This window comes from Sus scrofa, chromosome 14 (assembly GCF_054392235.1).
Source record: "Sus scrofa isolate SSC_HxYL_T2T_F1_AM1 chromosome 14, Sscrofa_HxYL_maternal_Yorkshire_Landrace_v2.0, whole genome shotgun sequence".
Lineage (NCBI taxonomy): Eukaryota > Metazoa > Chordata > Mammalia > Artiodactyla > Suidae > Sus > Sus scrofa.
The window spans coordinates 43269453-43289788 of NC_139396.1; the positions used below are offsets into that span (position 1 = coordinate 43269453).

The 20336-nt window shown below is 39.9% G+C and overlaps 1 protein-coding gene across 7 annotated transcripts in view; it reads left to right on the forward strand.

Moving 5' to 3' along the window:
• SPOCK3 (SPARC (osteonectin), cwcv and kazal like domains proteoglycan 3) overlaps positions 1-20336 on the forward strand; it is a 370327-nt gene that overhangs the window by 321145 nt on the left and 28846 nt on the right. The gene's annotated exons all lie outside the window — the stretch shown is intronic.

The following is a 20336-nucleotide window of genomic DNA, read 5'->3' on the forward strand; positions in this document are numbered from 1 at the left end:
GCCAAGTCTGGAGCCTTAGAGAGACTTTAAGACACTAACAGGAGGAAGTTTTCTAATTTGTGGGCTCAAGTTAAAATGTGACATGCACTTAACTCTCTCTATATTGTTTGGGTACATACTATTTAAATAGTAGTAAAGTTGTAATTAAGAAAAATAAGCCTGTATGTTAACAATTTTGCGTAACTTAACTTTTTTTTCATCAACCTTATTTTAATTAACCCTGCTTTTCTACAACTCTCAATTACCTTTGAATCTAGGGCAGGGGGTGTAAATTCATCAACATTTTACTCTGCTTCCCTACAAACAGCAATTATATTCTAATGCAGCAATTATATTCTAATACACTGTTTAAATAGTATTTATTGTAAGGGATTTTCTGAAATATGTATTCGTAGTGTTTTATGGATTTAACCATTCTTCTGCTTGTTTCAGCCTTTTGTTTGTTAAACTTGCAAAGCCAGTCAGTTTTATTATTTCAGATGATTGCTGAGTGTAACCACCTTTGCACTTATGACTTCATTTTTACCCTGCAGTAATTCTCTTAATGGCTGCTAGAATTGATTATAATAGCTGACATGCCTTCTATCAATACTATCCAAGAGAAAAAGCAGATTCCTCTATGGAATCCATCTGATTAAATATGCACTTTATGATTACTGCCTAACCTTCTACGACCTTTAATGCCTGCCTTTGCCATGAAAGATGAATCTGCCAGTCTATCAGATAAAGTAGTAATCTAAATGGATCTGCCTTACTTCCCCTCATCTATGAAATCAGATAAAGACTGTTATTTTTGCTGTTTGTAAATATATGTGACCATAAAATTACCATCCAGTAGGAAAGAAACCTGTTTGAACACAATGTTGTGCCTGCAAAAGATATGGATTATCATATATATTTTATGGGTATCTAAAGTTTGCCAGACCTACAAAAGCAGAATCTCAGGAAAATGTGAAAATAAAATGTAAAACAAAACAAACATTATAGTTTCACTGATTGATCCAGCCAGCCAGCCAACCAGTAACTTTTAAGTCCTGTTTATTGTCAGTGTAATTGTGCAGAAGATTAGGCATTGGTGAGAAGATATGATGGGTGTGGTACTCTTTCCTTTTTATGAAGTGTAATGTAATATGTTGAAATGCAGAGAACAGTACTGTCCAGAGAAAATACGGTTCTCTGATAACAAAAAAGTTTTAATAATGCTGTATATTATCATTCTTAGAGATGCATATTGGCCGAAAGCCTATTAAAATTCTTGATAAATTGTGCAGAAAATAAAACTGTTAAAATTTTTTCAGCTCTGTGTTTTTTCAGCTCCTTCCACTATGGAACCCTTCTTTATGGAACAAAATGTCATCCTTTCCAGAGGTCTGGTCTGTGATAGATGTGTGCTGTGGGAAAATTTATTGTTTAATAAGTGTGTTTTTCCTCATGCTGGCAGCAATTAGAAAACAACTTAGAAACAAATGAGATATGTTTGTTCAGTTTTCATCACTTTCTTCAGTATACAATTATGAGTAATAATAGTCAAGGATATTTAATGTCTGAAATGCAGAAATGTATAAAGATTTTAAATATATCTGAAACCTGTTTTGAGGAGAACTTCTCACCCTGCATGATGGGAGATTTGGGTGATTCAGGGTCCATTCTGTGACAGTGTGATAAGGCCACAGCTCATTGCACATCTGCTGTCGGGGTCTGAATGCACATCATCCTGGGTGTCATATGTGACCTCAGCACACACCTGTTGTCCAGGTCTAATGCATGGTCCTGGGCATCACATGTGACTGCTTTGGGAGGCAGGCCCTCAGGAGGCAGTTAAGGCCATGTGGGGGGCATAGTCCAACATGACCAGTGTCCTTATCAGGAAGAAGATTGGGACACAGTCAACACACGAGGGAGGAACACGTGAGGACACAGCAGAAGGTAGCCAACCACACGCCAAGGATGGAGGCTGCCAAGGAGAGGAACAACCAAGCCTTGGACCCCTTGACCTCAGATTCCCAGCCTCCAGCTCTGGGAAAATCAGTTTCTGTTGCATAAGCCACCCAGTGTGCAGACAGTGTTGTGGCCACCTCCTTGGATGGTAGGTCCCAGGGAGTCCCCAGACCCAGGTTCCAGCGTGGTGCTTCGCTCAGCTCACCTAGAGAGAATGGCTCACCTAAGGCCCTTCCCCCAGAAGCTGCTGAAACCGTCCTCTTGCCTCTTGTCCCTTCCCGATCTGGTGTCCCCACAAGGAAGAGCAGCTGTCAGAACTAGTGGGGAATTTGCCTCTCTCAGCTCTGCAATTAGTTTTCATTTAATGAAAGGAAGGAAACAGTTTTATCTCTATATTCAGAAGAATTAGATAAATGTATCTCATTGTTCTTTCCAGAAATACAAATTAGTAATAACTCCAGGCATGAAATTCTAACAGCCTTTTAGGTTATATATTATTAAATGTCACAGATAAGTTTAAGTTAGTGTCATGTTCCACTGGTAGAAGAGATCAGCAGATATTTGAAGGCTCAAACACATTGATTCAGATAATTTAGTTTAAACAGTGTTGACTCAACCTGATAGTCCCTCCCCTCCCAGGCTGAGGACAGAAGTGGATTTACCTGTGTTGTGTTTTGTTTTTTTTGTTTTTTTTTTTGTCTTTTGTCTTTTTTGTTGTTGTTTTGTTGTTGTTGTTGTTGTTGTTGCTATTTCTTGGGCCGCTCCCTCGGCATATGGAGGTTCCCAGGCTAGGGGTTGAATCGGAGCTGTAGCCACCGGCCTACGCCAGAGCCACAGCAACGCGGGATCCGAGCCGCGTCTGCAACCTACACCACAGCTCACAGCAACGCCGGATCGTTAACCCACTGAGCAAGGGCAGGGACCGAACCCGCAACCTCATGGTTCCTAGTCGGATTCGTTAACCACTGCGCCACGACGGGAACTCCTACCTGTGTTTTATAGGACATTAAATATTCCCATTTTGTCGTCTCTGAGACACTTGCCTGGAGGCTGCCATGTCACTCACTCCCATCCATTGGTACTTGCTTTCCAAGAGAGACCTTCTTAAAATCCCAAATGCCATGCCCATCAACAGCTGATGAACCCTGTGTGGCCACTGCCCACAGGCCCCTGGAGCTCACCCAACTGCCTACAGGACAGGACACCCCAGAGTAAACCCTCCCCCACTTAGGCTGATCCTCAAAATGCAAGGTATCCATGAATCAGGAAGTTTTATATACTCCAGTGAATGACAGTATTCATTAACAGCTATAGAAACTGTAGCTCATGGAGCTTGAGTTTTAATAAAACTGTGATTTACAGCAGTGCTGAAGGCTCATGTTTTCACCTCTGTAATTTATTACGTAAAATTTTTAGTATGACTTTAATACACAGCACACTCAGACTGATGTAATCTTCGTGAAGATCATTCTCTAAGGTGTGTGTCTCTGTGTGTGTCAGAGACCCTGGAGAGCAACTTGCCAGATTTTGTACTTTAAGTTGCAAAGACCTGGCTCTTATAACATATGTAATAGGATCAAACACAAATCTTTCTGTCTCTCCATGAGAAAGCCTACGGGAATTATCAACTGAGCTTATTATTATTATTATTATTATTATTGAAGCATAGTTGATTCACAATGTTTCCCATGTATAGCAAAATGATTCAGTTGTACATACATATATATATATATATTCTTTTTCAGATTATTTTCAATTATAGGCTATTATGAGATATTGAATATAGTTCCCGGTGCAAGTGTACTGTAGTAGCACCTTGTTGTTTACCTATTTTACGTATAGTAGTGTGGATCTGCTAATTCCAAGCTCCTAATTTATCCCCCCCTGCCCCAGTGTTTCCTCTTTGGTAACCATAAATTTGTTTTCAAAGTCTGAGAGTCTGGTGTATCATTTTCTTAGATTCCACATATAACATATCGTATGATGTTTGTCTTTCTCTGTCTGACTTACTTCACTTAGTATGATAATCTCTAGGTCCATCCATGTTGCTGCAAATGGCATTATTTCGTTCTTTTTTATGGCTAAGTAGTATTCCATTGTACCACATTTTCTTTATCCATTCCTCTGTCCATGGACATTTAGGTGGTTTCCATATCTTGGCTGTTATAAACAGAGCTGCTATGAACATTGGGGTACATGTATCTTTTTGAGTTATGGTTTTGTCTGGATAGATGCCCAGGAGTATGATTGCTGGATCATATGGTAGTTCTATTCTTAGTTTTTCAAGGAGCCTCCTTACCATTTTCCATAGTGGCTGCACCAATTTACATTCCCACAGTACATGGGAACAGTGTGGGAGGGTTCCCTTTTCTCCACACCCTCTCCAGCATTTATTGTTTGTAGACTTTTTAATGATGGCCATTCTGACAGGTGTGAGGTGGTATCGCACTGTCGTTTTAATTTGCCTATCTCTAATAACTATTGATGTTGCATTTTTAAAGAAAGAAATAGGTGGAAATTGCTCAACCCTGCCTTGGAATGAGACGTATCTGCATTTTACTGTGTAATATCTTTGTTACATCTATGTATATATTCTGCTTAGTATGTTCTGTCCTCCTTGTGGACCAGGAAGAGCTTCTAGAGGGGTTTCCCTGGTCAGGCGTCCCGTGGGTCTTGTCTGATGCGTTGCTATACGTGCTCCTCCCCCACTGCCACAGTCTTCTCCAACATCCCTGGTCTCTGCTTATGAATTTTCTCATGAAGACTTGAACTGCTGGGTTCTCATGGGAGAAAGCAAACTCTATGACACTTGCAGGGTAAAATGCCCTGCGTCGCTTACTCATTAGCTCGGAAAAGTTCTCTTTTTCTTTTGTTGTTGTGTTTCAAGTGTAATTGTCTCTGTCAACGCAGGGATGGATATATTTTTCTGTTGTGCCTTGAGAATTACTTTCTGACCAGCCTTTTTTACAGGCTTCATGTTAATATCATTCACATGAGCAGAAGGTGGAAACTGCCATTTCCTTTGAAGCTTTGTGAACATATGTCTGGGGGACATGCAGAAGCTTTTCTGCATTTCTTCCACTGTCTGATGTCAGTTATCCTGGGGCCAGACATTCTGTATTCATTCTCAGTTGATAATATGTAATTCATGCTGTTTTTATGTGGGAGAAGTTTTTCTACCCTTCATTAAGTTTGTTTAAATCACTACGTCTCTATACTACTCCATTTCTGAACAATTAAGATATAAATATATTAATTATAAGTAAAACAATGCATATTTTAAATATGTTTAAAATATTTTGTGGGGTAAAAAGTTTGCATTTTACGGAAATAGCTTGTCCACAGGTACTAAGAGCCTTTCAGTGTTCATATTCTATGACCCAGTAACTCCATCTCTAAGACTTTTCAAAGGAAATAAGAAGAAACAGCAATAATTGGTTGAATAAAGGTTTATCTTAGTTTTTTACATGCACACATGAGTTGAAAACATACTCTTTACATACATTATTCATGGTGGGAATTTTTAGTGAAGTATATGTTCAATATGATGGAATTTTTGCATCTACCAAATATATCAAATATTTTAACAAGAAAACTATCATTTTATAATCAAATGCAAAGTAGTATGATTAAAAATTGGCTGACATGAAGTTTCCTTTGTGCCTTAGAGGTCAATGAACCCAACTAGGATCCACGAGGATGTGGGTTTGATCCCTGGCCTCATTCAGTGGGTTTAGGATCCAGCATTGCCGTGAGCTGTGGTGTGGGTCACAGACGCGGCTGGGATCCCGCATTGCTGTGGCTGTGGTGTAGGCCAGCGGCTGCAGCTCCGTTTTGACCCCTAGCCTGGGAACCTCCATATGCCACGGGTGCAGCCCTAGAAAAAAGCAAAGAAAAAGATTGCCTGACATGATTCAAGCTTTGTAAAATCTACATAGCAGATATGCAAAGTAAATATTTTAACAGTAGTGTAACTATTTGTTGTGGTCTTAAATGTTTGTTTATTCTTGTTAGCACACATAAAATGTACATTATTTACAAAAATGGCATCTCTGGCATTCAGAAAAAAACAGGGTTTTAATACCTCTCTAAAAATAACTTTATAAAAAGTTTTTGAAAAGTTAGCATCATATAATGTGAGCTAGATTTTAAATTCTCCAGCAGCTAGGTAGTTCATAAATAGCTTTTCACAAGACAGCATGAAGCATGTGGAGGATTGGAGCCCAGAAAGACAAGCTGAGAAGGCTTGACAGGATATCACAGCTAAAGGTTGCACACACTCGTGTGCACACACACACACACACGTGCACACACAAAGCTGAAAGCATTTTCAAAATTATTCAGTTTTACATGTGAAAGCCACCTTAATCTGAATACAGAATGAAAAAAGAAATGAAAGCAAATACACAAGTCTTTGTGTTAGAACCACTCAGAAATGTGGGAATCTGGGCCATTAATCACCAAATATTCATTGATCGCCTTTTCCTGTGGACTTCAGTAGAAGGAAATACTCCCTACTCTCTTTGACCTGAAATCAGCTGAAATAAGCCTCATGCTCTTCAGAGCCTTTTATTACCTCATCTTTGTCACATCTCTGGGACTCTGTTACCTATGTAATGGGGTGTAGGGGTCGGCACTGAAACACCAATTCCTTGGACTTTTCTTTGTGTGACAGACTTGGTCTTACAAAGAAATATTTACATCAAGGCAAACTACAGCCCTCTGAGTTCTAGGGTAGTTGTCCTCTGCAGGGTTTTCATTGTCCCCTCTTTGCCCGCCACCCTCATTCTACCCAGGAGGCATTATCGTTGGAGGCAGTGGAGGCAGGTGTTCTCATCTATCCAGAGGGGAAATCACTTCATAGAAAATGAGAGACTTGGGAAAATCTCTTCTTCACCAGAAGTTCCTGTGAGGGAAAACAATACCAAAAGTATTTGATTGCTTTATGAAGTTTTTTCTAGCATTTAGCAAGAATGAATAATGATCTGAGGACTATGTCTTAAAAGTTTATGAACCAAGCCTAATGGAGATAGTCAGCATCTGCTCAGCCTGCTGTTGGGAAAGAACGTATAACATCCTCTCAAAGTCAGTCCACGATTGCAGTGTGAGTTCTGCAAGAGCAGAGCTTCCTCCTCAGGAGCCGTCCTCTGCCTGCAGGTCTGCATTTCATTCTGAGGTTCTTACCACATAACATCGTTTCAACAAACAGCTCATAGGAACAGGCATCAGTAGTCTGTCTTTAATAAATGATCATCCTAATAATTACACTTAAGTATGTTCCAACGTGAGCATATTGGGATCATTTGAACTTCTTTGTAAAAGACAGAGCATGTGGTCTGAGCCTATGAACCTGGTTGAGACTTGAGAAAATATTTATCAGTCCTAAAACACAAGATGAAACGAAAAACAAATTATCAAATGAAAAAGTGCTTAATTTAATAGCGATAAAATGTGAACCTTCTGAATTTTCAATTTTATGTTAAAATTCAATATAATTGAATTAAATCTCAGGAAATGTGTGGCTTAAAGTTCCTGATTGGGCAAAAATTCTTGCTTTGCTCAGAACTTTCAGATAAGTCATTGCCAATTTTAAATTAAATGAGTTAAGTGTTAGCAAAATTAACGTGCAAAATTATAGAAACATTTTTAAAGATTTTATACCTAAAATACTGCTTTTAATGTACCCTGCAAGTTGGGGCCCCCAAAAGTAAGTGCCTTGGGCTTCAAAAGGCAGTGGATGTCCCCAGATTTCTCTGTCAGTCCTCACAGAGGGCCTCTCTATCATGGGGATACACACGTGCTAGTGTCTGCCCTGCCGTGACATCTTATACTATTTGGGGGTAGGAGATGCTGGTGTGGCAGGATAGACATTGTTCCAGTGCAGACTTGACGTGGGTGACAGATGCTCTGAGCTGGAGGTGTTTTTAGGAAGCTGGCCCCCAGTGTGGATTTGGTGGTGTGGTCAGTAACTGCCCCCTCATCTCCCGCCCTATCACATGCACCTGGCCCCCCAGGGTTTCCACGAAGGAGAGATGCAGTGCTGGCACCAGTCACCCTATGCTGCTGTTTCCAGGTGTGGGGGAGGAGTCAGAATGCACCAAAGGGGTGATAATAAAGACCAGCAACAGCCTCCTATCCCACCCCTGGACTTGAGCTGCTTTTCATTGGTGAATAGCTATCAACTTCAGACATTAGCTTTAGATTTTCTGGTTTGATAAATGAGAATATGTTTCACTTCCCTCCAACTGTCCAATGTAATTATATAGCTAGTCTTAGTTTTTCCACTGGTTGCCATTAAAAAAGCAAAAACAGTAGCAAAAAACAAAAACCAGAACACTCACCCATCAGTTTCCAGTTTCACAGCCACCTCTTGCCTCCTCGCTTTGTAAAACAGGAACATTGGCTGCCACACTTCACTGCATGTGTCTTCCCCTCAACCTCCTCACAACTGGGACCATTCGAGCCACAACTGATAACATTCAGGTTATATGCTATAACCACTGTTAGGTCCTGTGTGAATTCTTTGTGAGGTGAGTCCATTTGCACATCAAGAACTTTGATCATGACAAGGTAAATATGGCTCACTAAGGAGAAAGAGTTTATGCTGGAGTTTCATCTGTGCACATGCATTTTCTTCAGTCTCAGTGGAAAGTAATTCTGGCGTCAGTTTTAGGTGCTCTCCCATTTCACGTCCAGCTGCCTTAATTACACCTGTTGTAAGTGTTGACAGGCTCTGTCACACCCCTCCCTCTCCTCTCCATGGGCAGTTCAAGCAGTTTTTGGGTTGAGTCCTTAGGGTTTTCTATATATAGTATCATGTCGTCTGCATCCAGTGACAGTTTTATCTCTTCTCTTCCTATTTGGATGCCTTTTATTTCTTTTGTTTGTCTAATTGCTGTGGCTAGGACTTCCATATTCATGTTGAATAGCAGTGGTGAGAATGGGCATCCCTGTCTTGTTCCAGATTTGAGTGAGAAGGCTTTCAATTTTTCTCCATTGAGTATTATATTTGCTGTGGGTTTGTCATAAATGGCTTTGATTATGTTAAAGAGTGTTCCCTCTGTATCCACTTTGGTGAGAGTTTTTATTATGAATGGATGCTGGACTTTGTCAAATGCTTTTTTTGCATCTGTTGAGATGACCATGTGATTTTTTACTTTTCTTTTGTTAATGTGGTATATGACGTTGATTGATCTGCATATACTGAACCATCTTTGTGAACCTGGGGTGAATCCCACCTACCTGGTCGTGGTGTACGATCTTTTTGAAATGTTGTTGGATTTGGTTTGCTAAAATTTTCTTGAGAATTTTTGCATCTATATTCATCAAAGATATTGGCCGATAGTTTTATTTTTTGGTGGTATCTTTGTCTGGTTTTGGAATTAGGGGTGATGGTGGCATCATAGAGTGTCCTTGGGTGTGTTCCTTCTTCTTCAATCTTTTGAAAAAGTTTAAGGAGGATGGGTATAGTTCCTCTTTGAATGTTTAGTAGATTTCACCTGTGAAGCCATCTGGTCCTGGACTTTCACTTGTAGGGAGCGTTTTTATGATGTATTCAATTTCATTTCTAGTGATCTGTCTGTTCAGTTGATCTGTTTCTTCTTCATTCAGTTTCGGCAGGGTGTAAGTCTCTAGAAAGTTGTCCATTTATTCGAGGTTGTCAAATTTGTTGGTATAAATTGTTGATAGTATTTGCTCATGGTTTTATGTATTTCTATAGTATTCGTTGTGACTTCTCCTTTTTCATTTCTTATTTTGTTTACTTGGATTTTTTTCTCTCCTCTGCTTGGTGAGTCTAGTCAGAGGTTTGTCCATTTTGTTTACCTTTTCAAAGAACCAGCTCTTGGTTTTATTGAATTTTTTCTATTGTTTTTTTGAATCTCTATTTTATTTATTTCCTCTTTCATCTTTATGATTTCCTTCCTTCTGCTGACTTTAGGTTTTTCTTGTTCTTCTTTTTCTAATTCATTTAGTTCCCCTCACATCATGCACAAAAATAAACTCCAAATGGCTGAAAGACTTAAATATACGACAGGACACCCATCAAACTCCTAGAAGAAAACATAGGCAAAACACTCTCTGACATCAACATCATGAATATTTTCTCAGGTCAGTCTCCCAAAGCAACAGAAATAAAGGCAAAAATAAACCCATGGGACCTCATCACACTGGCAAGCTTTTGCACAGCAAAGGAAACCCAAAAGAAAACAAAAAGACAACTTACAGAATGGGAGAAAATAGTTTCAAATGATGCAGCAGACAAGGGCTTAATCTCTAGAATATACAAGCAACTTATACAACTCAACAGCAAAAAAGCTAATCAACCAATGGAAAAACGGGCAAAAGACCTGAACCGACAGTTCTCCAAGGAAGATATATAGATGGCCAACAAGCAAATGAAAAAATGCTCAACATCCCTGATTATTAGAGAAATGCAAATCAAAACTACTGTGAGATACCACCTCACACCAGTCAGAATGGCCATCATTAATAAGTCCACAAATAACAAGTGCTGGAGGGGCTGTGGAGAAAAGGGAACCCTCCTGCACTGTTGGTGAGAATGTAAGCTGGTGTGGCCACTATGGAGAACAGTATGGAGATACCTTAGAAAACTATACGTAGAACTGCCATATGACCCCACAATCCCACTCTTGGGCATATATCTGGACAAAACTCTACTTAAAAGAGACACATGCACCCGCATGTTCATTGCAGCACTATTCACAATAGCCAAGACATGGAAACAACCCAAATGTCCATCAACAGATCATTGGATTCAGAAGAGGTGGTATATCTACACAATGGAATACTACTCAGCCATAAAAAAGAATGACATAATGCCATTTGCAGCAACATGGATGGAACTAGAGAATCTCATACTGAGTGAAATGAGCCAGAAAGACAAAGACAAATACCATATGATATCACTTATAACTGGAATCTAATATCCAGCACAAATGAACATCTCCTCAGAAAAGAAAATCATGGACTTGGAAAATAGACTTGTGGCTGCACGATGGGAGAGGGAGGGAGTGGGAGGGATCGGGAGCTTGGGGTTAATGGATGCAAACTATTGCTCTTGGAATGGATTTACCATGAGATTCTGCTGTGTAGCATTGAGAACTATGTCTAGATACTCATATTGCAACAGAACAAGGGTGGGGGGAAAATGTAATGTATATAACTTGATCCCCTTGCTGTACAGTGGGAAAAAAAAAAAAAGAAATGCGACTGATTTCTGAATGTTAATCTTATATCCTGCTATTTTGCTGAATTTGTTAATCGGTTCAAGTACTTTTTGGGTTGAGTCCTTAGGGTTTTCTATATGCAGTATCATGTCATCTACATACAGTGACAGTTTTATGTCTTCTCTTCCTATTTGGATGCCTTTTATTTATTTTGTTCGTCTGATTGTTGTGGCTAGGGCTTCCAATGCTATGTTGAATAACAGCAGTGACAGTGGGCATCCCTGTCTTGTTCCAGATTTGAGTGGGAAGGCTTTCAGCTTTTCTCCATTGAGTATTATATTTTTTGTGGGTCTGTCATAAATGGCTTTGATTATGTTAAGGAATGTTCCCTCTACACCCCCTTTGGTAAGAGTTTTTATCATGAATGGATGCTGGACTTTGTCAAATGCTTTTTTTGCATCTGTTGAGATGACCATGTGGTTTTTGACTTTCATTTTCCTTTTATAATTACTTATTTATTTAAATTTAAATTTTATTTTTTTTTCCACTGTACAGCAAGGGGACCAAGTTACACATACATGTATACATAATTTTTTCCTCCATTGTTGTGTCATGATATAAGTATCTAGACATAGTTCTCAATGCTACACAGCAGAATCTCATGGTAAATCCATTCCAAGAGCAATAGTTTGCATCCATTAACCCCAAGCTCCCGATCCCTCCCACTCCCTCCCTCTCCCATCGTGCAGCCACAAGTCTATTTTCCAAGTCCATGATTTTCTTTTCTGAGGAGATGTTCATTTGTTCTGGATATTAGATTCCAGTTATAAGTGATATCATATGGTATTTGTCTTTGTCTTTCTGGCTCATTTCACTCAGTATGAGATTCTCTAGTTCCATCCATGTTGCTGCAAATGGCATTATGTCATTCTTTTTTATGGCTGAGTAGTATTCCATTGTGTAGATATACCACCTCTTCTGAATCCAATGATCTGTTGATGGACATTTGGGTTGTTTCCATGTCTTGGCTATTGTGAATAGTGCTGCAATGAACATGCGGGTGCATGTGTCTCTTTTAAGTAGAGTTTTGTCCAGATATATGCCCAAGAGTGGGATTGTGGGGTCATATGGCAGTTCTACGTATAGTTTTCTAAGGTATCTCCATACTGTTCTCCATAGTGGCCACACCAGCTTACATTCTCACCAACAGTGCAGGAGGGTTCCCTTTTCTCCACAGCCCCTCCAGCACTTGTTATTTGTGGACTTATTAATGATGGCCATTCTGACTGGTGTGAGGTGGTATCTCACAGTAGTTTTGATTTGCATTTCTCTAATAATCAGGGATGTTGAGCATTTTTTCATTTGCTTGTTGGCCATCTATATATCTTCCTTGGAGAACTGTCGGTTCAGGTCTTTTGCCCGTTTTTCCATTGGTTGATTAGCTTTTTTGCTGTTGAGTTGTATAAGTTGCTTGTATATTCTAGAGATTAAGCCCTTGTCTGCTGCATCATTTGAAACTATTTTCTCCCATTCTGTAAGTTGTCTTTTTGTTTTCTTTTGGGTTTCCTTTGCTGTGCAAAAGCTTGCCAGTGTGATGAGGTCCCATGGGTTTATTTTTGCCTTTATTTCTGTTGCTTTGGGAGACTGACCTGAGAAAATATTCATGATGTTGATGTCAGAGAGTGTTTTGCCTATGTTTTCTTCTAGGAGTTTGATGGGTGTCCTGTCGTATATTTAAGTCTTTCAGCCATTTGGAGTTTATTTTTGTGCATGGTATGAGTGTGTGTTCTAATTTCATTGCTTTGCATGCAGCTGAAAAGACTGTTTCCCAGCAATGCTTGCTGAAAAGACTGTCTTTTTCCCATTTTATGTTCTTACCTCCCTTGTCAAAGATTAATTAACCATAGGTGTCAGGGATTACTTCCGGCTTCTCTATTCTGTTCCATTGGTCTGTCTGTCTGTTTTGATACCAGTACCACACTGTTTTGATGACTGTGGCTTTGTAATATTTCTTGAAGTCTAGGAGAGTTATGCCTCCTGCTTCGTTTCTGTTTCTCAGGATTGCAGTCACATTTCTATATGCTAACAATGAAATATTAGAAAAGGAATACAAAAATACAAAACCCTTTAAAATTGCACCCAAAAAATTAAATACATGGATATACATCTGACCAAGGAGGTGAAAGACTTATATGCTGAGAACTATAAAAATTAATCAAAGAAATTAAATAAGATATAAAGAAATGGAAAAATATTCCATGCTCCTGGGTTGGAAAAATTAATATTATAAAAATGACCATACTGGAGTTCCCATCGTGGCCCAGTGGTTAACAAATCCAACTAGGAACCATGAGGTTGCAGGTTCGATCCCTGCCTTTGCTCAGTGGATTAACAATCCGGCATTGCTGTGAGTTGTGGTGTAGGTTGCAGACTTAGCTTGGATCCCATGTTGCTGTGACTGTGGTTTAGGCCGGCAGCTGTAGCTCTGGTTAGACCCCTAGCCTGGGAACCTCTATATTCCGCAGGAGCAGCCCAAGAAATGGCAAAAAGACCAAAAAAAAAAAAAATGACCATACTACCCAAAGCAATCTTCAGATTCAATGCAATCCCTATCAAATTACCCATGACATTTTTCACAGAACTAGAACAAACAATACAAAAATTTATATGAAACCACAAAAGATCCAGAATTGCCAAAGCAATTCTGAAGAACAAAAATCAAGCAGGAGGCATAACTTTCCCAGACTTCAGGCAATATTACAAAGCCACAGTCATCAAAACAGTGTGGTACTGGTACCAAAACAGACAGACAGACCAATGGAACAGAATAGAGAACCCAAAAATAAACCCAGACACCTATGGTCAATTAATCCTTGACAAAGGAAGCAAGAACATAAAATGGGAAAAAGACAGTCTTTTCAGCAAGCATTGCTGGGAAACCTGGGCAGCTACATGCAAATCAATGAAAAAAGGTAATAACCTTTGGTTGGCTTTTGTTTAATCACTTGTTCATTTTGTTTTCTTCCTCAAAAACTCTTATAATCTTTTTATATTTCATACTCTAAATTTTAAAAGATGTCTTGGAATGAGTATATATATGTTTATGTTTAATTCATTCAGCTAAGAACTCAGGAGTCCCTTTCTCTCTGAAAACTTCTCTCCTGCAGTCATAGGAATTATTTTCTATATTTCAAAAAATAATTTGGAGTTCCCTTCATGGCTCAGTGGTTAATGAATCTGACTAGGATCCATGAGGTTGTGGGTTCAATCTCTGGCCTTGCTTAGTGGGTTAAGGATCTGGTGTTGCTGTGAGCTATGGTGTAGGTCACTGAAGCAGCTTGGATCCCACATTGCTATGGCTGTGGTGTAGCCTGGCGGCTACAGGTCTACTTTGACCCGTAGCCTGGGAACTTCCATATGCCATGGGTGCAGCCCTAAAAAGCAAAATAACAATAATAATAATAATAATAGTAATAATAATTTCTTCTCAAATTCTTTTTCTTCCAATCACTGTGTGTCAAATCCTGGGCTCCTACTCTTGCTAAAACTCAGCCTCTGTCCACCAGTGCTGAATAAAAATGTGAAGGCAGAGTTTTGGGGTGAAGGAGAAGAAGTAGCTTGTATTGCTTTACCAGGCAAAGAAGGCCACAGCAGGCTAATGCCTTAAAGACTGTGTCCTCCCTTGGGGAAGAATTGCAGGGAGTTTTATAGTCTAAAAGGAAAAAAACAGGGTTTCAGATAAGAATCAGGGTTGGGACAGACATGCATTCTTCTTTCTTTGGGGGAATCTTCATCATCAAAGCTGGCATTAGGAGATCTCAGCATGAGCCTGGTGGTGGTCTTCTGGGTTATTGCCTAGAATAACAGTAATTTTGAAAAGGGATCAGAACAAACTAGGAAAGTTCTGAAAAACATCATGTATTAATAATCTTTAACCCACAGGCTCTTGTCCTCAGGGTGCCTAATCTTTAGCTTACAGGATATTGTGTTGAGGGAGCAATCGAACAGGGCAAAGCCCAAGGAAGGGCTCCACACTGTTCAATTTTAAAGTATTCATTTCTAAAAGAAGCATAAGGAGTATTACTTTTTTTTTTTTTTTTTTTTTTTTTTGTCTCTTTGCCATTTCTAGGACCACTCCCATGGCATATGGAGGTTCCCAGGCTACGGGTCAATTTGGAGCTGTAGCTGCTGGCCTATACCACAGCCACAGCAATGTGGGATCCAAGCCACGTCTGCAACCTACACCACAGCTCACAGCAACACCAGATCCTTAACCCACTGAGCAAGGCCAGGGATCGAACCCGCAACCTCATGGTTTCTAGTTGGATTCGCTAACCACTGAGCCACGATGGGAACTCCGGGAGTATCACTTTTATGCTGACATGTAAAATGCTGACATCATTATGTGTCTCCCTTGAGAGGGAACCAGGATCCTGCCCCAAGGCTGTACTATCATTTCTTAACTGTTCCTCCCTGGTCTCTGCCTCCGCTTCCTTCCCTGATCAGCAACTATCTAAACCTGCCCCCTTGGAACTCAGGGAAGGTCATGGAGGCTGAATGATGCCCATTTCCCAAAAACCAGAAATGGGGGACACAGAAAGATTTTTGTGCCCGGGGAGCCCCACATGGCCCTGCTCAGTTACATTAGCCTCTCTGATGTTCTTCCGCTATAATTTCTCTTGTTTTTATTTTACATTCTACTATAATCCCATCCATTCTATTACATGTTTTTGTCATGTGAAAGACGTGTGTGGATACACAAGTATAAATCCAATATGTAACTTTTTTAAATTTCCAAGGCCTCGTCCCCCCTTTCACTCCTTTGCTTTACCTAACACCAAGCCCTAATTAATAACTTGACACAATTGAAGAACCTTGCGTTGAAACCAAGCTTTTCTTTTATTCACATCTATTATGATTTATTATTCTGTCATTCACTCCTGATGCCAAATACAATTAGATCAGTGAGCACCCAGCCTGTCCCCATCACTGCTGACTGTGAAATGTAGGACAGCATTTAACTTTTGTGGCCCAGTTTCCACAGCTATAAAAAAAAGTGATAATAATCCTTTACCTGATCTCCCAGGATTGATAGTAGAATCAAATGTGAAACCTCATTAAGTGCATTTCATGCTGTATAAATGCAAGATACTATTTCTAGGAGGAAAAAAATCCATGTAGTAGAACTGTTGGAAAACATGAAGAAAAGACTAATTGACTTTTTCTGGAAAAGAATGTGAGTAAAGCACTGATGGGTTCTGACTGGCCCAGCAGAGCATGTCTGTAGCAAAGGAATTGTTAGCCAGTGAGTTGGGAATGTCATCCTATAAGTAGTATGATATTTCCACATTGCATGTGCGACGCTTCTCCTTCCCTGTGTGTGGCAGGGCAGTTGGACTCATATTTATAAAAGGCGATGGTCAAGTTCAGTGGAATGAACCTGACCAGGATCCGTAAGGATGCGGGTTTGTTCCCTGGCCTCGCTCAGTGGGTTCAGGATCTAGTGATGCTGTGAGCTGTGGTGTAGTTGGCAGACATGGCTCAGATCTGGCATTGCTGTGGCTGTGGTATAGGCCAGCAGCTGCAGCTCCAGTTCAACCCCTAGCCTGGCAACCTCCATATGCCTCGGGTGTGGCCCTAAACAGCAAAAAGGAAATAAATACATAAAAAATAAAAAGTGATGGTGGTAACTGTCATGGCCTCGCGTAAACGGTTAGGGGAGGCCGGCCTTCCTGAGGGGCCTCCGTCCTGGCCTTTGTCACCTGTGTGGAGGCTGAAGCAGCATAAACTGTCTGTTCTGGTTGGTGATCATAACCCCTCTGGGGTTCGGTTCTTCACTGGCCTAAAACTTGGGCTTGAAGATACATGATTCCTTTGAAGTCAAAAAGATACATATGCGTAGCTCTTGTGTTACTTTCCTCTAATAATGTGTTTTGCTGACTTTATACATCTCTGCATGGCGATCCCTCACACGGCTATAGGCCTAACAGTGGCGTGGGAATTCACAGGCTTTGAGTCTGGACTTGGCAATTCCAAGTTGGAGCTTACAGCTTTGCTGCTGCAGCCATGGCTGTGTTATTATTATTGTTGTTATTATTGTTCCCATCAAAAGTACTGAGGGTGGTCTGTCCTAGGAGTAAGAACTCTGCTACTTCTTGGTCTGACCTCAGGCAATTCTGTACCTCTAGTGTCTCAATTTCCTGACACTTCCATGGAGACAATAGTAGAATAATTACCATAGAATTTTTATAAGAATTAAATATGTCCAAGTCTATAAAGTACTTAGAGCAGTAAGTATGTAGTGTTGGCTGCCATTATTATTATTATTACTGCAGGATTCTTCATTGCTAAAATGTTCTACTGCAATGCATGCATAACCTTCTGTGGAAACTTAAGCTAAGCTGTGTGCAACACACAATAAAGCTATATAATGTCTCATATTTGGGGAAATTTTTAAGTGCTATTATTCTTGAATGTAAATTACTTGATCTCATAAAAGTCATACAAGTTTACAAACAGTTCATTAGACATACATGGTAAGCATGATATCATTGGAATTTACTAACAATAAAGGAAAATTTGTGCCAGTCTTTTTAACACACTTTTTATCACTCTTCCGCAGTATTTTATTGGATGAAACTTCGCTCTTTGCTAGGTGTGCTTTGGGGAAAAATAAGATGGGTAAAGGAAATAGAGAACTGAAATTCGTTTTTGAATCTCTGTTCAAGTAGACAATGTGTTAGCCTGCTTTAATGGTTAAATGTATACACGTCATTGTTTCCACCAGCCTGTATCTCCCTGTCTGGTCCCACTGCAGAGGTGACAGTGTTTGCATTTCTTGTGTGTATTTCCAGAGGTATTTTAAGCATACATGAGCAAATGCATTTTCCTCTCTTTTTGTACAAATAGAACTGAACATCTCTGCTTATCTTTTGTCACCAAAAGCTGCATTGTCGCCATTGTTCCCCATCTGTACACAGTGAGCTTTTTCGCTTATTAATAACTAGGAGCCCCCTTGGGCGGGGGTCCCTGCTGATAAGCAGTTTTGTTAACACCCTTGATATTCAAAGTGCTGAGCAATGTCATACAATTTAAATAAGCTTGTATATGTAGCATATCTGAAGATAATTTTAAGAAAGGGTGATGCTAGGTAGAGGGTTAGAGGGTTGTAATTAATTTTTGAGGAATTTTAAAGTTTTTAATTTAAGTTGGAGTATTCATAGAGGTTTTGGCACACATTCAAAAGGAAAAACAGACAAATGGCGAAAATAAGACCCCCTCACCATACTTTGCTTCCTTCACCCTGTTCCCCTCATTGGAAACCAGCCAGCCAGCCAGCCGCACCTTTTCTCCCTGGGGCTGTGTGTCTTGCATATAAACACAGGTGCTCACGTGGAGGAGCGCCTCTCTTCAGGACTTTGTGTTTTCTCCTACGACAGTAGGTGGAATCAGAGGATACTTGCCTGGATGTCTGTCCACACAGCTCAGGGCTGGGGTGTCCACTGGGGGACTGCTGACCACCGGTCACTCAGCCCCAGGCAGCTGAGGTCATGTCCATAAAGGTGATTCCCAGGGTGAAACAAGAGCCATGAACTTGGACACGCTAACCCCCATGCACTTGGTACAGAATGCATCCTGGGACCCTTTTACCATCTTCCTAGAAATCCCTTCGTTTCTTGCATCTAAGATTTCCTGCGTCTTAGGCAGCACTCTCTGATGCATGGCATCTTCCACCAGCTCCTGGGGAAAGGTGATGTCCTGGGGAGAGGTGATGTGCTGGTTAATTTTAGGTTCTTATATATTTAAAATGTCTTTAGCTTACTCTCCCACCTGATTTTTCTGGATATAGGAGTCCCAGTTTAAAGTACAAAGTGGCGGAGTTCCCATTGTGGCCCAGTGATTAACGAATCCGACTAGGAACCATGAGGTTGAGGGTTCGATCCCTGGCCTTGCTCAGTGGGTTAAGGATCCAGCGTTGCCATGAGCTGTGGTGTAGGTTGCAGACGCAGCTCGGATCCAGCGTTGCTGTGGCTACAGCTGGTGAAGGCCAGCGGCTACAGCTCCATAGGCCATGGGAGCAGCCCTAGAAAAGGCAAAAAGACAAAAAAAAAAAAAAAAAAAAAGTTCAAAGTGGTTTTTCAGTTGTCTTTCTGCCTGTCAGTGTTATTCTTGAAAATCAGAAGACATTCCAGTTCCTCGTTCTTTGGATACAGCAGTTTGTGTTTCTCTCCCCACTGCTGCTTATAAGTCCTTTTTGCCCCCAGGTGCTGAAATGCCACGGTGCTTTGCTGGTGTGGGTCATCCACTGTACTGGGTACTGGGAGGGACCTGTTACTCTGGATTTCATTTCCTTTAAAACTAGAGAGTGACCTTAAATTCTTAAATTATATTGCATTACATTATAGTATATTTATTATGTTGTACATGTGATATATATTATATAAATGTGTATAGCATATATTGAGCATAATGTAACACATCACTTTATAAGCTTATTTTTAACAAAATGAGCAAGAAAAGGACTGTTAAAGGGTACTTAGTTCAGGAAATTGCAGTTAGTTACTTGCAGAGGAATTTAGTTTATGGTAACAATGTAAATAAGTATTTCTTAGATTTTCAAAATATTTTGGCAACAAATTACTGAATTTGACATATCATATTTCAGCACTGGGCTGACATACATATACACATCCATACGCATTTATAAAATATATTCTGCTACTTTTATTGTACAGGCTATTTTAAAGGACATAATTATTGGTCAATAACAGTTATTTTGAAAATAGGAATTAAGTTCCAAATGTCACAGTTTGCTAACACCTTACTTTTACGACAGAAACATTTTCTTAAATATTTTATAATCTTTCTTAATGTCAAATAAGATAGCTTTCCCTTTTCTGTGTTCCAAAAATGTATAGGACTAAACCAAATAAAAACAGCATATAATTGATAATTCCTATGTATATTGAATATATTAATGCAGATTCATAAATCATAAGCTGTTACAGTACATAGAGCCAGTAATAAATGTGTGATATTCACTTTGGGTTTTCAACCCCAAATTTCCCCGGATGACCCACCATCATCTTCCCAAGATGTGTTCGCAGCACATGAATATGGTAACAGTTCATATGACCTTAACAGTGAGAACCTCAATCGTGTTTTGTTATAGTGAAGAGTGGAAGCAGAATTCTTAATGGTATTTCTCTA